Raw genomic sequence first — 18,623 nt, 5'->3', positions numbered from 1 at the left:
TGTGAACATATTTGACTGGGTACGGAGTTAAAAAGAAAAGAAAAGATCTTTGAACTTGTGGTGTAAAATAGGCATATATATTTTGTGTGGCTATAAATCCCTGCATAAAAGTAAATTGTTTCCAAATAGGGAAAAATGTCATTCTTTTTGGCACAAATTAAAAAGGAAATAAGTTCACATAAATTGAAACGGAGGAGTTATCATTTTTCCATTTTTATAGTACCGTGCCATTAGTACTAGTTATTGTTATTGCCTTTTACATACCTCTCAATAACAGCATCCCTATATAACAATCATTCACTACAAAAGCCAAGTTTTCCTCAGAACCGATTTTTTAAGTTATATTTTACGTCTCTATAACAACTTTTTACCTATAACAACAACATCCATATTTATAGCAGAACGCTCTTTGTAAAATTACCCATATATAACAGCCATATAGAATCTTTAAGATTAGTAATAGTAATTCTAAAAATATGCACACAATCTTTTCCATTAAACAAAGTTTCTATCTTGCATAAGATATAAGATTTGAAGCTTTGCACATGATATATTTTCCATTGGACAAATTTCGAAAAATATCTAGATAAAAATTTTAATTGTTTAGCTCTTAGATTGTCTTCAAAGGAAAATTATTAGATACTGTAGGCATATAAATTTTATAGGAATTAAAATTCGTAAAATAATTTGGTCTATATTTTAAATTGAAGATATATTAGTTCAAATAAATTTATTGGGCTAATATAATTGGATTAGTTATATAAGTACAATATATATGGATTAAATAACTAAGCCTGAATCCATTGGGCTAACCCATTTAAGGCTACAAGTAATAAGCCCAATTCATTAGGCCTAAGATGTCATCTTCCTAGAGACCCAATTTGGTGCTACGTGTCAAATGACGTGGCACGCCAAGTCAAACATAAGAGCCAATAGGATCATTCCAAGTGTCAAAGTGACGAGGCATGCCAAGCCAAATTAAAAAGCCAATGAAACCGCACCACGTGTGCAAGTGATATGTTCAGGCCAACCAAATGCGGCCTTATCACACTTCAATTTGAATGGTCGGAAAGGGTTTGTTCTTATCATAAATCTTCCCTCCCACAACTATAAATAGGGGTCTTCATAACCCATAGAGACACCAGAAGTTATAACAAGAAGCAAGAGAGAGCTCGTGGATCAAACGCCGCAAATTTCTCTACAAGTTGCAAGCTTCAAGCAGTTAAGTTCAAGTTCAAGAAATCAAGTTCAAGAACGAAGAACAAATCAAGTTCAAGCTCAAGAACGAAGAACAAATCAAGTTCAAGATCAAGAACGAAGAACAAACCAACATTCAAGGAGTACGAGTTCAAATCAAAGTTCGTGCTAGTTGAATTCAAGATCATCGTTCGTGGCAACAATTACATATTCAAGATCAAGCTCGAAGGCCCTTGAATTTATTTACTATTGGAAAGAAGAATCAGAGGATTCATAGAGATTGTACACTCAAATATTTGAAATCAAATACTATGATTGTTACAATATTTTTAGGTCCTGATTTTATTTTCACGACGGAATTTATTGTCTACAAATTCTGGCACGCCCGGTGGGACAATCTCTACCTCTCAACTCAACTTTTCAATCACCAAAGTTCAAGAACATTAAAATGGCTTCAAAGAAAATCAACTCGAGTTCAACTTCCACCAAGGCTGCTAATTCCAGGTTCTATGCTGATGTGGAAAGCATCATCCATGTTACTTTTGGAAGCTTTGGACCAGTTACGAGGAGCAAAGCAAGCTCGTTAGGACAACAAGCACCCCAAGTGCCGTCCGCATCAACCCCTATTTTCGGATCTTCATCCTCAAAAGGAGCAAGATCTTCCACAAACGTACCCGAAGGAGGAAGCGATGTTGCTGAAAAGATCAAGAAAACTCTTGCTCTGCTTGACCTCTCCGGATCCAAGCACTCTGTTGTGAAGGGAAGTGATGATGCTTTAAGTGATGGATCATCCCTACTTACACCACATAGAGTGAGCTAATCGAGGATCAATCTGTGTGACAATCATGCTACTCTCCATCGTCCACGACAATCATGCAAGCCATTATGACAAATACTTCATCTGTGGAAGAGCAGTTGGCAAACTTGACGGAAGCAATTGCTGGCTTGACCAAGTGCACGCAAAATCAAGATGCTAGAATCGACAAGCTAACAGATAGGGTGGGAATCTTGATGGAAGAAGAATCCACCCACGCAGTTCCAGAGAGTGATTCTCCCCCAAGACAAGTAGCATCCGCTAAGGCTATCCTTGTCTCATCTGAAGGGATGGTTCCAATCGATCAACTGAAGGAGTTCATTGAAGGAACCATTAAGAACAAGTATGAAGTTTCTGCCAAGTCCTCCCTTACATACGCAAAGTTGTACACTGCAATGATCGATATGTTGAAGATGCTTGTTGGCTATCAACCTCCAAAGTTTCAACAGTTTGATGGTAAAGGCAATCCAAAGCAACATGTAGCGCACTTTGTTGAGACATGCAATAAGGCTGGGACTTATGGAGATTACCTTGTCAAATAATTTGTCCGCTCGCTAAAAGAAAATACTTTTGATTGGTATACAGACCTCGAGGCGGGATCTATTGGTAGTTGGGATCAACTAGAACAAGAGTTCCTCAATCGTTTTTATAGCACAAGGCGCACTGTGAGCATGGTGGAACTCACAAATACTCATCAACGGAAGGGTAAACCAATTATCGACTTTATCAATTGTTGGAGGAATGCAAGCCTCAATTGTAAAGACAGGCTTAGTGAAGCTTCTAGCATAGAGATGTGCATCCAAGGCATGCATTGGGGATTGGGCTACATTTTGCAAGGTATTAAGCCTAGCACATTTGAAGAACTTGCAACTTGTGCCCATGACATGGAATTGAGCATGGCCTCCGCTGGAAATGAAAGGCCGCCCATCTATGAACCTCGCAAAGGGAACGACAAGCAAGAAGTTAGGAAGTGGGGCAAGTTCGTACCCAAGTCTGAAAAAAAAAAAGCTATGACTATCAACACGTCACTTGTGAGGTTCAAGACGAAGGTGAGCAAGAAGCAGGGTATGAAATCCACTTCTTTTCAAGATAAGCCAAGTGGAAAGTTGACTCTAAAAGAAATGCAAGCGAAAGAGTACCCATTTCTAGATTCTGATGTGCCAGCCAATTTTGAAGAACTCCTCGAGTTAAATCTCATTGAGCTTCCGGACATGAAGCGGCCAAATGAAGCTGGGAAAACTGATGACCCAAATTACTGCAAATACCATCGACTTGTGAGACACCCTTTGGAGAGGTGCTTTGTCTTCAAGGACAAAGTTATGGACTTGGCTCGTGAAAAGAATATCGTGCTTGAAGATGAGAAAGCAAGCACAAACCAAGTCTCAATGACATTTGACTCATTCAGTCCAGATGAATTATTTAGTTTTAAAGAAAGTAAATATGAAGAATTACTGGAGAACAACAAAGTTGAACACGATCAACCTGATGATGATGAAGGTTGGACATTGGTGACTCGTCGTAGGCGCCATAAAAGAAGTCCACGAAAAGAACCAATATAACAACCAACAAGGAAAATGATGGTAAAAAGACCAAGGAGATGGAATCCAGCTAAGCACTTAAAGAAAGCAAAAGTGGAGGTGAACCACTCTCAGAAGCTACGAAATCCAGTGACCTTGGAGGAGTTTTTACCAAGTTGGTTCCGCACGAAGATTTCCCATGGGGGCATCGATGCCTCTTGTTGCCATGCTGACGAAGGGGAAGAAAAGAGTGATGACCTACCGTTGGCACCATCTTCAGTAAAGCTCATCGAATCCACTCCTCAAGAAGTTAATTCTTGTGAGGAAAAAGTCACGTTCACAAATGGCAATCTTCTGCTAGGTGAAACTCTCCATAACCGCCCATTTACCTGCTTGGCTATAAGCGTGATGAAAGGGTAAATCGAATTTTGGTTGATGGAGGATCCTCAATGAACATTTTTCCAATTTGCACTGTGAAAGAACTTGGTATTCCCATGAACGAACTCTCAGAAAGTCGTGTGATGATCCAAGGATTCAACCAAAGGGGGACAAAGAGCCATAGGCGCGATCAGGCTGGAAATCATCATTGAAGATATGCAATCAAGTGCATGGCTGCATGTGATCGATGCAAAGACTTCATAAAGTAACTTGCTTGGAAGGCCTTGGATACATGAGAATAAAGTGGTTCCATCTACCTACCATCAATGTTTAAGATACTACAAAGGTGAAGTCAAGAAGAAGATAATTGCTAACGACGAGCCATTCACCGAGGCTGAGTCACACGTAGCCGATGCAAAGTTCTACTTGAAGAACCGCATTGTGAAGGAGCTAAAAGCTGATGATGTTATGAATGACAAGGATAATGAGTACACGTCTAAGAGAGCTGAGGTGGTTGCCGACAAAACCAAAGTTGTTGCTGAGAAGGTACACCCCAACCCAAATAAGTCTCATAAAGGGAACATTGTGTCTCACGGCAAGAAAGTAACCCCCCCCCCCCTCCAGTACGTCCCTAAAAAGAAGAAAGATCAAGATGAATCATCTAATCTCCAAACTAACATCATAAAGGGGTTAACACTTCCGGTAAAATGAATTGAGGAAGTAAAGTCATCCTCAATGCTGCTTGCAGGGTTTGTGGCCCAAAATCGTTTGCAGAATGTGGCACTCCCTACAAAGCGAACAGATGAAGGTTTTGATCCTAACGCTTACAGGCTATTTGCAAAAGCTGGATACAATCCTAATGAGCCGTCAAAGTTAGGAAAGCTACCATCAAAAGCTACGACAAGACAACCACGTGAAGGTTTGGGATACAAGCAACTGTCACCAGTGCGCATCTCCATAAGAAGGGCGAGCAGCAATTATATCACTGTAGAAGATGAATCTGCCGCTTCTAGTAAGCCTTCTGTCTTTGATCGACTTGGAAAATCAACTGTGAGGACTTCCGTATTTGAGAGATTTGGTCCATTAAAGAAGGGGAACAAGTTCTAGAGAAATTTTTAAAGCATAAGAACACCCGCTTCGCCCAAAATCTAGAAGATCTCTAAGGATTTCCAAAGTTTGGTTCCTTCTAGAATGAGGAGACAAACAAAACTTGTGGTTTCATGTAAAGAAGTACTGAAGGTGAAGCCATACACTGTGGTCCTCACTAAAGAACGTGATGAAGACGAAGAAAGTGTGGGTTCTTCGTATCATGTTACTGTACAAGGCGAGAATGGTGTTCCATCTTCAATGGAGGATGTTTCACCATGTTATCACATATACTTCAATGATAGGGACCCTCAAGAAAATGAAGATGCAAAGGATGCTCCGCGTGAACTTGAAGAAGGGGTAAAAACAATAGTGGACGCTTTCAGAGAAGTAAACCTTCGCACTGATGACGAACCGAGGCCCACTTATCTAAGTGATTTACTAGATGCCGATGAAGAAAACACTTATATGGAGTTTAAAGATGTCTTTGCTTGGAGTTACAAAGAGATGCCTGGCTTAGACCCTAAAGTAGCAGTCTATCACCTTGCAGCCAAGAATGGCACTCGTCCTGTTAAGCAAGCTCAAAGGCGCTTTAGGCCGGACTTGGTTCCCTTGATTGAAAGTGAAGTTAACAAACTCATCGAAGCTGGTTTTATTCGTGAAGTTAAATACCCAACATGAGTTTCAAGTATTGTCCCTGTAAGGAAGAATAATGGCCAGATTCGAGTGTGCGTCGACTTCAGGGATCTCAACTTTGCGTGTCCCAAAGATGAATTCCCGCTTCGTATTCTAGAGTTGATGATCGATGCTACTACGGGGTATGAGGCAATGTCATTTATGGATGGTTCTTCAGGCTATAACCAAATTCGCATGGCACCAAAAGATGAAGAGCTTATTGCATTCCTCACCCCCAAGGGTATTTATTGCTACAGGGTAATGCCTTTTATCTTGAAGAACGCTGGTGCTACTTATCAAAGGGCTATGCAGAATATTTTTGACGACCTTCTCCATAAAAATGTCGAATGTTATGTGGACAACTTGGTGGTAAAATCAAGAAAGAGGGGTGACCACTTGAAAGACTTGAGAATGGTGTTTGAGTTGCTCCGGAGGTACCAACTTAGGATGAATCCATTGAAATGCGCCTTTGGAGTTACTTCCGGAAAGTTCCTTGGTTTCATTGTCCGACATCGAGGGATTAAAATTGATCAAGCCAAAGTAGATGCAATCTTGAAAATGCCTGAGCCTCGGGATATTCACGAATTGAAAAGTCTGCAAGGAAAGTTAGCGTACCTTAGGAGATTCATCTCAAACCTAGCTGGGAGGTGCCAACCATTCAGTCACCTTATGAAGAAAGGTGTCTCTTTCAAATGGGACCAGGCGTGTATCAATGCCTTTGAGAGCATTAAATCCTACTTGATGAAGCCTCCGAATTTAGCAGCCCCTATACTTGGAAAGCCACTGATACTATATATTTCAGCACAAGAAAGGTCTGTTGGAGCGTTGTTGGCCCAAGAAAATAGTGAGGGGAAAGAGAACTCTCTTTACTACTTAAGCGGGATGATAACACCAAACGAGCTAAATTATTCGCCAATTGAAAAGTATTGTCTGGCGCTAGTCTTCTCAATTCAAAAGTTGAAGCACTACTTTCAAGCTCATGTTGTTCGTCTTGTTTCTAAAGTAAATCCCATCAAGTTCGTGATGTCAAAACCTATTCTTAGTGATCGACTAGCGAGATGGTATCTCCAATTTCAACAATTTGAGATTTTGTACATCTCTCAAAAGGCTGTAAAAGGACAAGCATTGGCAGACTTCTTGGCAGATCACCCTATACCTGATGGCTGGGAGCTAACTGACGAACTACCTGATGAGGATGCAATGGTCATTGAAGTTCAACCTCCATGGAAGATGTACTTTGATGGTGCTGCACATCGCGGAAGAGCAAGTGCTGGTGTAGTATTTGTCACTTCTCAAGGTGAAGTTCTACCATACTCTTTTACGTTGACATAACTCTGCTCTAACAATGTTGCTGAGTATCAAGCACTAATACTTGGGCTTGACATGGCTGTCAAAATGAAGCGGTTGTAATTGCGAGTCTTTGGTGACTCTCAATTGGGTGATCAACCAGCTTTTAGGTAGTTATAAGGTCAAGAAACCTGAACTACGCCCATATCATGATTATGCTAAAAAAATTAATGGGATGGGTCGGTGACGTGACTATTCAACATGCGCCAAGGAAAGAAAACAAGAAGGCTGATGCTTTAGCTGCCCTAGCTTCATTGTTAACCCTGCCTGATCAAGTGCAAGTTACTGTCTGCCAAAAAAGGGTAGTACCGCCGCCAAATAAGGCTGAAGGTGAAGAAAATGAACTCAAGCATCTTGTTACTGTTTCTGAAGCTGAGAAAGAAGAATGGCGACAACCCATTATCGACTACTTAAGCTATGGTATAGTTCAAGAAAATCTGAGGAGAAGGACTGAAATCCGTCGTCGTGCACCTCGCTTCCTCTACTACAAAGATACTCTGTACAGAAGGTCATTCGAGGGAGTACTCTTACGATGCTTAGGGAAGAAGAAGCACTCCAAGCTTTGCAAGAGGCACATTCTGGGGGTATGTGGGTCACACCAGTCTGGACCAAAGCTCCACTTCCATAGAATGGGATATTATTGGCCAACGATGGTAAAAGATTGCTTGGACTACGCTCGAAGATGCAAGGCTTGTCAATTCCATGCAAATTTTATTCATCAACCTCCTGAAGTGTTGTACCCGACTGTGGCATCTTGGCTGTTTGACGCTTGGGGATTGGATGTTGTTGGACCATTACTAAAGTCCTCTTATGGGCACCTATACATCTTGGCTGCAACTGACAACTTCTCAAAATGGGCTGAAGTTGTTGCTCTTAAGGAAGTAAAGAAGGAAAACGTTGCAAGTTTCATCCGCGTAAACATTATCTATCGGTTTGTCATTCCTCGTTACATAATAACGGATAATGGCAAGCCATTCGACAATAGGTTGATGAACAAGATTTGTGATCTCTTTGGCTTCAAGCAACGCAACTCTTCTATGTACAATGTTGCCGCCAATGGTCTAGCCGAGGCATTCAACAAGACTCTATGCAACTTGTTAAAGAAAGTCGTCTCTAAATCCAAACGAGACTAGCATGACTGTATGGAAGAAGCTCTATGGGCATATAGGACAACTCATCGCACGCCAACACAAGCGACCCCTTATGCACTCATTTATGGAGTCGAAGCCGTCTTACCACTCGAGCGTCAAATACCTTCATTACGATTAGCTATTCAAGAAGGGATCACTGCTAAAGAAAATGCTCGACTTTGATTAGCAGAGTCGGAGGCTCTTGATGAGAAGAGGTTGGAAGCTCAACAGAGTCTTGAATGTTATCAAGCTCGATTGTCTCGCGCCTTCAATAAAAGAGTTCGCCCAAGATCCTTTCAAGTAGGAGATCAAATCCTTGCCGTATGAAGACCCATAATTACTTCCCATAAACCTGTAGGGAAGTTCACTTCAAAATGGGATGGGTCATATGTCGTACAAGAAGCTTACTCAAGTGGGGCTTACAAGCTGGTTGATGTAGATGGCATGAGAATCGGCCCTATTAATGGCAATTTTTTGAAGAAGTATTATCCTTGAAGTTGCAACGCTCCTTGACGCATGAGCCTAAACTGCATGTTCCTACACTCCTGGCCCGCATGAGTCTACACTATGTACGGCCCACCAAAAAAAGAGCGTCCGCTAGGTTGAAAACCTCGAAAGAGGCGGCCTAGGCAAAAGTTAGGACATAAAGAAATATAAAAAAATAATCACCCATTCTGAACTACGATATGACTTGATCCTCTTCACCGAGGTACGTAGGCAGCTTAGAGTTTCATTATGAGTTCAGTCTCATAAGCTCAAAAGATAGATAATCCCCCAATCATTGTCCGAATGAAGTACGATGGAATGTAATCCATTCAATCGGCACTGGAAAATCGAGCTGAGATACCATTCTTCTGTTAAACTTTGGATCCCATTTGATTTAAAGGGGGTAAGACACTATGGTAAATTGGTGTCCTTAATAAAATGATTAATATCTTTAGGAGGCTTCCAAGCATTTGCATTGAAGTCCGGGGATTCGCTATGCCTTCATGTTCGCCAAACCTTCAAGTTTTTTTTTGTGTGCCTTCACGACGTTTCAAATTCAGTGAGACTTGAACCCAAGATATTTGGTGAGAATGATGCTCTTAAATTTCAATTTCTGACAATTAAAAAGATCTTACAATCTCGAGTCTTCCACACCAAGATACAAAAATTTTGGTGAAGTCGCGCTAATTTGGAACTGTCGGCATATCAGAAACTAAAGTCGACTTCGAACTATCATCTGAAACTATCCTTAAGGCATTAAATTTTAAATTTTGGATATGTTTTATACTTTGAAGTTTAGTTTCCAATAAATCAAGTGGTTCTTGATTTCGATGTCCCTACTTCAAGATACAAAACTTTTGGCGAAGTCGCGTAAATTTGAAATCGTCAGTGTGTCAGAATTTAGTATTGACTTTGAAATATTATCTTAAACTATCCTTAAAGCATTAAACTTTATATTTTGGGTATGTTATAGATTTGGAAGTTAAGTTCCAATATATCAAACGGTTTGTGATTTCGACATTCCTACATCAAGATATAAAAGTTTTGGTGAAGTCGTGCAAATCTGAAATCATCGCGGCGTCAGAAGTTAATATTGATTTCAAGCTATTATCTGAAACTATCCTTAAGGAATTAAATTTTACATTTTGGATATGTTTTAGATTTTGAAGTTTAGTTTCCAATAAATCAAGTGGTTTGTGATTTCGACGTCCCTACTTTAAGATGCAAAACTTTTGGCGAAGTCGCGCAAATATGAAATCGTCAGTGTGTCAGACTTTAGTATTGACTTCGAAATATTATCTGAAACTATCCTTAAGGCATTAAATTTTGCATTTTGGATATGTTATATATTTGGATGTTAAGTTTCCAATAGATCAAACGGTTCATGATTTCGACGTTCCTACATCAAGATACAAAAGTTTTGGTGAAGTCGTGCAAATCTGAAATCGTCACCGCGTCAAATTTTAATATTGGTTTCGAACTATTATCTCAAACTATTCTTAAGGCATTAAATTTTTCATTTTGGATATGTTACAGATTTGCAAGTTAAGGTTTCAAAAAATCAAACGGTTCGTGATTTTGACTTTACTACACCAAGATATGATTTTTTTTTGCGAGATTGCGCAAATCTGAAATTTTTAACGTGGTGGAATCTAAAGTTGGTTTCAAAATATTATCTGCGGCGATTCTGAAGGTGTTTGATTCTACGTTTCGGATAAATTTTAGATATTGAATCTAATTTTTGAAGAAATCAAACGGTTCGTTAGTTGGACTCTCCCACGACAAGATATGAATCTTTCGTTACAAGCGCGTAAAGCTGAAAATTATGCGACTAAGATAAATGCCGGGCCACCTTGAGAGTAATCTCTCCGATAGTCGGGTCATCTTGAGAGTGATCTCTCCGATAGTCGTGCCACCTTGAGAGTAATCTCTCCGATAGTTGGGTCATTTTGAGAGTAATCTCTCTGATAGTCGAGCCACATTGAGAGTATTCTCTCCGATAGTCGAGCCACATTGAGAGTAATCTCTCCGATAGTCGGGTCATTTTGAGAGTAATTTTTCTGATAGACGAGCCACATTGAGAGTAATCTGTCACGCCCCAAACTTGGGGAGGTGTGGCTGGCATCCGGTGCCGCACCGGCCCGAGCGAACCACTCTACAACTCTTTTTTTTTTCTTTGTAACTATCATGGGCCAACATGGCCACAACTCATAATGTATAACTATAAGTGGGCAATAATGTATCAATAAACTATCATTCTTAAAACATGAACACATATGGGTCGTCAAGGCCTTTGACATACCAAACAAAAGAACCTCTGTCTACAAAGCCTCTAAGATTATTTGACATCAAATGGGACAGGGTACCGGCCTACCCATAAGTCTGTAGCAAAACTCTGACACGATGACTTATAGACTCGGCTGCACTCCGAAAGAGGTGGAGTCTTACCGATCCTTCGCTGAATGCCAATCTGTCTACTATGAGGGCTCGTCAAATTGATTGTCTATACCCGCAGGCATGAATGCAGCGTCCCCAACAAAAGAACGTCAGTACGAATAATATACCGAGTATGTAAGGTAGAACTGAAACAAAACAATAAGTCAACATTAGTTAAAGACTTATAAGAATCAACCTGAATCTCTGAAGTGCCACCGTATATATATATAAATATATATATATATATATAATGCTTCTCCTTGAGGCTATTATCCATATCTTATGATGCATGACTGCCCAACTGATCACTGGTAACTGCCTGACCGGCCGTAGCGCGATGGTAAATGCATGAATGCCCGACCCCCCGTAGTTCAGTGGTAAATATGTAACTGCCCAACCGGCCGTAGCTCGGTGGTAAATATGTAACTGCCCAACCGGCCGTAGCTCGGTGGTAAATGCATGATTGCCCGACCGGCCGTAACTCGGTGGTAAATGAATATGCATGACTCCCAACCGGTAGTAAATAATGATACATAACTGCCCAATCGGTGGTGCCCGACCGGGCGTAGCACGGTGGTAAATGCATGAAGATGCATGTATCTCTATATTATAAACATTAACACCTCTCTCATATACCTCAATAGGGACTTAGAGACATACTTAGACATGCTTGAATATCACTTTACCGGAATGAATAACATAGACATTCTTAACTGCTAAGAGTAGAACCACTTATGGAATAGCATTACGTATACGTATCGTTACTTGGATCATGCCAAAAAAAAGAAGGAATAGCATTAACATACTTGAGCCGATTCTCTTGAAAAAGATTACACCGTACTCCTTAAAATTTGCAAAAACTCACGCTATATTATGTTGTGAAGTCTCAAATGAGCTGTGGAGCTCCATCCGTTAGCAAAAGAACGGGAGGTATGGTGTTGTGATTACAGACCGAATTAGGCATAAGAAAGTACAGTCGGGCACTTTTGACACTATTGAGGAGGCTTCGCAAGCTTATTTGACACTTAAATATATTCTACTTTAAAAAAACAAGACTTTTAACAAGAGCAAGTAACTACCGATATAAATTGCTCCATCTGGTTACAAATTACGGAGACCTTGAGGCAAAGTTACGGATGACTAAGAAATTTAGTCCATGTATTATCTAATTTGGTTGCCTAAAATGAAGAGTCATCAAATATCTTTAAGTTGCTGCCACGTTATTGGCTATTAAACTTATCCAAAACTTGATTAAGCTTATCCACAAATTCTTTAATTACCTTGTTAATCTCCCACTAATCAATAATTAATTAATTATCCACATAATTAAGAATTATCTCAAATTACTTAAAATACTATTCACTTTTAACACACTTTATGCATCTTACTATCATGGTCATGTGGTACCACATAAAATCAATACATACACTATTATTTCATTAAAACATCCATGTAAAAAAAATGCACATATTTTCTTAACTTCTAATTTTTCTAATCTTATATAAAGAGTAAAAAATTTCGTACGCTTAATTCTTAAAATGGTAAAAAGATAACCTTATTTTCTCGTGAGAAAATAATTTTTATCTTTAAAATAAAAAAAAAATCTCATAAACTTTCTTATAGTATGTGTATTTAAAGCATATTCGAAAGTAGTAATATTAATAACTGTACAAAATCATATTTTTCAAACTTTTTACGAAAATGTCCCACTCAAAATACCATATTAATATATATAACAATATCAAGATTTTTAAACTTACGGGGTCTTACAACAAGTTCAAGTTCAAGAACGAAGAACAAACCAATATTCAAGGAGTACGAGTTCAAATCAAAGTTCGTGCTAGTTGAATTCAAGATCATCGTTCGTGGCAACAACTACATATTCAAGATCAAGCTCGAAGGCCCTTGAATTTATTACTATTGGAAAGAAGAATCAGAGGATTTATAGAGATTGTACACTCAAATATTTGAAATCAAATACTACGATTGTTGCAATATTTTTCGGTCCTGATTTTATTTTCTCAACGCAATTTATTGTCTACAGATACTTCTCTGCTGAAAATTTGTACACGAATATTCGCCAATTCAAGCTTATACTGCTAGTAAGAGAATGAAATCTACGAAACAAGCTACAATTACAAAGTTCTTCCATAAATCTTAAAGAATTTATTTTTCTAGGTAGCTTTAAAATGTTTGCCTTATAGCTTAAATCTTTAGACATTTAGTTATGAATTTATTAATAATGTACTAGCTTTCTTCAATATTTAACTAGTGAAATATGCATATCTTTTGAGATTTTAAATTTGAATAATGTTCTTATCTTTTATATGTAACATTCAGTGTTATTAGAGGCGCGCTTAAAGCGTGTTTAAGCCCTAAAGCGAGGCTCAAAATATGTTGAGCGCTTGGGCATGCTTTTCCTTGCCAATAAGCGCAATCCCGAATAGATGACACTAAACATTGATGTTTCATTCTATCGTAAACTCTCTTCAATCTTCTTGTCCATATATTTGGTATCCATGCTTATAGATATTAGTCTTGGACTATACTTACATATTTGTAGTTTTACTCTAATTGCGCCTTTCTTCCTTAAAGCACATGCTTTATTTGCGCTTTGCGCTTAAAGCCCCAACAGACCTTAGAGCTTTTTCGCGCTTTCCGCCTTTGATAACACTAGTAATATTAAATAAATAAAAAAAGAATAATTTTATCTATAACAACCAAAAAATATTAGACGTCAAATGTTGTTATAGGTATATAACAGCCACTCACTATAAAAGTCGAAAAATATCGGAAAAAATGAGGCTATTATAGAGAAGGTTGACTGTGTATATATATATATATATATATATATATATATATATATATATATTTTCTGGTTCTTATGAAGCTTGTATGGGTCGAAATCTGTCTCAGTATTTGGGGGAAAAGTAACATCGAGAAAAGAGTCAACCGTGGTCGAGATGCAAATGATGGTCGATGTTGAACACCGCACAAAGAGTCGTAACAGCTAGTTTATTAGGACAGGATATTAAAGAGAATATTCTATTGGATATTCTTTGTATTGTACTACTATGGTTTATTGGGGGTATGTCCCATTTAAATAGGAAAAAAGATAATGAATAAGGGCATGTAATATTCATTTGTTAAGAACACTTTTCAGAAGAAGATTCTCTCTCTAACAAAGATACAAACATTACCTTCTCATCAGTATTCTTGCTCATATTATTCCACACTTTTCCATCAGATCCGAGAATAGTTTGAACATTCTAAGATTTATCTGTCACTCATCATTGTCAAGAGGAACAATCATCTAACTCATTCATCATTGGGTGAATTACTCCTTCTATTTACTTAAATATCATTTATTGTTATTTGTTGCTAGTTACTCCTCCATTATTGCTCATACTTTTAGAATATATAATGCGTGATATTATTAATCTTCCATCGGAGCAGTCCCACATTATCCCTACTTTCAAGATCCACGTTTAGGAATATTATAATTAACTAAGTTTAACCCATTACTATCTAAATATAATGGTTTGACCGAAAGTTATACTTTTTGGTCAAACAAAGTTTTTATTATCTTTCTGGCTTCTGTTGTTGTTACTGATTTAGTGTCTGATTTCGTCTTCTTGAGCTGAGGGTCTATCGGAAATAGTCTCTCTACCCCGCCGAGTTAGGGGTAAGGTCTGTGTACACAATACCCTTCCCAGACCCCACTTGTAGGATTTTACTGCGTTGTTGTTGGTTTACTATATACACGACAATTTTTTAATTTTTTAAAAATCTGCTGTTAATGTAATTTGATCAGTAATATTAGATTCATTATTTGATGAAAAAAAGAAAAAATTTAGTTACCAAGTTATCTATTAGTAATAATTATTTTGTAATTACTTTATATTAAGTGACTTGATAGTGATATTTTTCACATCATTGGTGCATTTACGCTTTTAATAAACTGTAAATCGATTTCTTATTAACGATTGTTAACAACTATGATATCCATTTTTATGTTAGCATTTCTGGTTTAACTGTTTTAATCAAATTGGAGATAATGAGATTGTATAACGATTTCGGTGATCTTACTTAGAGTGAAATAAATGGTGCCACAAACGACTCTTACAGAAACTGAGAACAGTTTGATGGTTTTATTGCTTCTCTATCAACACTCTCGTCCACTGGAGCTTCCGCTTCTCTTGCGAACCAAAGAAAATCTGTAATTTGGATAATAGTACATTAACTAGTAGTACATTAATACTAACGAAGATTTTCAAAACTCGATCCTTATGTTAACTTGGATGTTACGAGTTGTATTGTTTTTGTTAGATGTAGTCCTTGATTTTGCCAACATCACCCACGTTAAACCTCACAAAGTTGGTTTTAATTATAAGGTTTGCGATACATCTTATGGACCCCAAGAAAATAACTCTCAACTGTTAAAAGATCTCCATTGATGTAGAGCGAAATGAATAGCATGATCTCTTGACTATCACATGATTTCTCATTTGTTTATGCGGCAATATTTTAAAGCTTTTGTTGACAAATGTCATAATTAAAACCAAGTGACATCCCTTCTAGAAGCCATTAGAAAGATGGTAAAATGCCTCGGTAAAGTGACAAATTTCTTCGACCACTTTCTTGCCATGCACAACAAAGCTTCATGCAAATGAGGCTATAAATAGCAATTACCAATCACTCCTTTTTCATCATTATCATTAGCAAGACAAAGAAATCCTTCTTCTTCTTTCCTTCTAAATTTCGTTATTCTCCAGTTTCCCTTTGTTATCTTTCTTTTTGGTAGTTTAATTTCTCTTGTTCCCCTCTTTCAAATAACTGGGTTTGTAATTTAATTTTGCTCATTCATGTATCATCTTAAATAAAGGAAGACTTGTTTAATCCTGGGGAGACATTTCATACTGCTGAAACAGTTTCTTAGGACAGTGCCTAGCACGACTCAAGTCAACCCATGTATCCGCTTACAAATAAAATTATTGCAGTGTTATTGTTATCTCTCCCGAGTTATTTTACCTACAATCTAAAAAAACTATGGCAAATAACACTGATGCTGAAAATACTACCGATACTGCCAATATTGGTGCTACATCCGCTGCTCCAGCCCCAGTTGCACTGCCATATGCCAGGCCATTTCCAAATGTGTCATATTGAAATTTTCGCTAATGAAATTTTCAAGCATTGGCAAGAACGTATTTTCTCACTGCGTGATGTCCATGGTGTTGCACATGCACTGCTGCATCCACAACCTAGTGTAGACGCTGTTAATAAAATAGTGAAATCATGGCAACATACCAACAAGGTATGCCATTATACCATATTGCAAACTATTTCTAATGAACTGTTTGACGTGTATTGCAGTTATAAAGAAGCAAAGCTATCTGGGAAGCCTTAATTAAAAAATTCACTGATGAAGATGCTACAAAATAAAAGCTTGTAGTCAAGAAAATTTTATTAGTGGCAGATGAGAGATGATAAAGAGATGAACGTGCAAATCAACGAATATCAAAAATTGCTAGAAGATTTGAAGGCCGAGGGGATGTCTTTACCAGAAAAGTTTGCTGCTAGAGTGCTAATTGAGAAGCTGCCTGAATCATGGAGTGACTACAAAAATAACTTAAAGCACAAACAGAAAAATTTTACTATTGAGGAAATTGGACCCACATCCTAATTGAAGATTCCAACAGAAAAGAATCTGCCAAAGCTAGGATGACAGCTTTTAAAGCAACTTAGTGCAAAGCAACAACAACAACCGCAAAAGGTACGAGAATAAGTCTCAAGATTACAAGCCTAAAAATCCTTACCTTAAAAGAAAAAAGGCTCTTGTTTTGTTTGTGGAAAAACAGACCATCATGCCTCACAGTGCAGGTACAGAGCAGGAAATGACAAAAGAAAAACTAATACTCCTAAGGCTAACTTAGTTGAAGGAGGTAATATTATTGCAGCTGTTATTTCTCAAATAAACATTGTAGCACATGCAAAAGAATGGGTGGTAGACTCGAGGGCTATTCGGCACATTTGTGCAAATCGAGAAGCATTTTCCTCTTATACTCCTGTAGAGGATGATGGAGAAGAGGTCTACCTTGGAGACTCAAGTACTACCAAAGTCTTGGGTAAGGGTAAAGTTCTCCTGAAACTCACTTCGAGAAAAACTTTAGCCCTTGTTGATGTACCGCATGTTCCTACTATAAGGGCAAACTTAATTGTCACGACCCGAACCCCGCACTGGTCGTGATGGCGCCTCTCGTGAAGACGAGGCCAGCCAACTAGCCCAATCCATCTTTTAAAAAATAGTTAAACATAAATAAACAGCTTAAATATGACTTAATAGTATTAAATAGCGGAAACACAACCCAACACAGCCCTAATCGGGGTGTCACAAGTCACGAGCATCTATAAGAATGTAATTACATTTACAAGTCTAGAAATACACTGAACAGGAATAATGAACAACATAGAAAGATACGGTGCTGCGAACGCTGGCAGTCACCTCGCTAAACTATTACAGCTCTGCCTCCAAACAGCCAATACCCGCTACTGGGTGAATAAATACCTGCAACTGCACACGAGGTGCAAGGAGTAAAGTGAGTACTCCAACTCAATGAATAATAAAGGTAAATAACAATTGAGCAGTAAGAAATCACGTAAAGCAACCAACATGCTGTATAGAAGCAAGGTACAATCCTTTGAGAAAACAGTGAAGCTGTGAAATCTTTAAAAATATATTGGCTCAGTTTAAATCTCTTTTGAAAATGATCTTTTCAACAGTTACGAAACGATTTCAAAACAGTTAGTGCTGATAAGCACAGAAAAATCCGCCCCCCCCCCCCCCCCCGGGCACAACTACCGCAGTATAACAGGTAAAAAGGCAAGTAAATATGCAAGATGAGCACATAAAACTTTGCCCCTCGGGCAATATCTCAAAACAGTACCACCCCCTCGGGCTCACTCTCAGAAACACTCTCAGCCCCTCGGGCTCTCTCTCTCTCCCAGATCACTCTCAGAACAGTATCATATAGTAACCGCTGCGGCGTGCAGCCCGATCCATATATTGTCGACGGCGCTCACTGGGGGTGTGCAGACTCTGGGTCAAGCGCAATATCAAGCCATCTCGTGACATATAACATAAGGCCTGAAAGCCTTCTCACATCACTCATAAGGCCTGGAAGCCTCCTCACATCACTCACAAGGCCTGAAAGCCTCCTCACATCACTCACAAGGCCTGAAAGCCTCCTCACATCACTCACAAGGCCTGGAAGCCTCCTCACATCACTCAACATATCCTCACATATGGCCCTCGGCCTCACTCAGTCCAGAAAACATCATAAGCCCCCCGGGCATCAATAAAATACTAGTGCTCAGCCCAAACAACAGTGGAAATATCATTTAAGTCTCAAAGTTCAATTAAAGCGGCTGAGTTTGTAAAACAGTATAATCAACAGGACTGAGTTCAAGTAGTATATCAAAATAGTGAGGAAACAGTGATAAAAATCCCCGAAGGGTTCAGATAATTGGCACGAAGCCCAAATATGGCAATAAACC

The sequence above is a fragment of the Nicotiana attenuata genome, unplaced genomic scaffold (genome assembly GCF_001879085.1).
Source record: "Nicotiana attenuata strain UT unplaced genomic scaffold, NIATTr2, whole genome shotgun sequence".
NCBI lineage: Eukaryota > Viridiplantae > Streptophyta > Magnoliopsida > Solanales > Solanaceae > Nicotiana > Nicotiana attenuata.
This window is presented reverse-complemented; position numbering follows the sequence as displayed.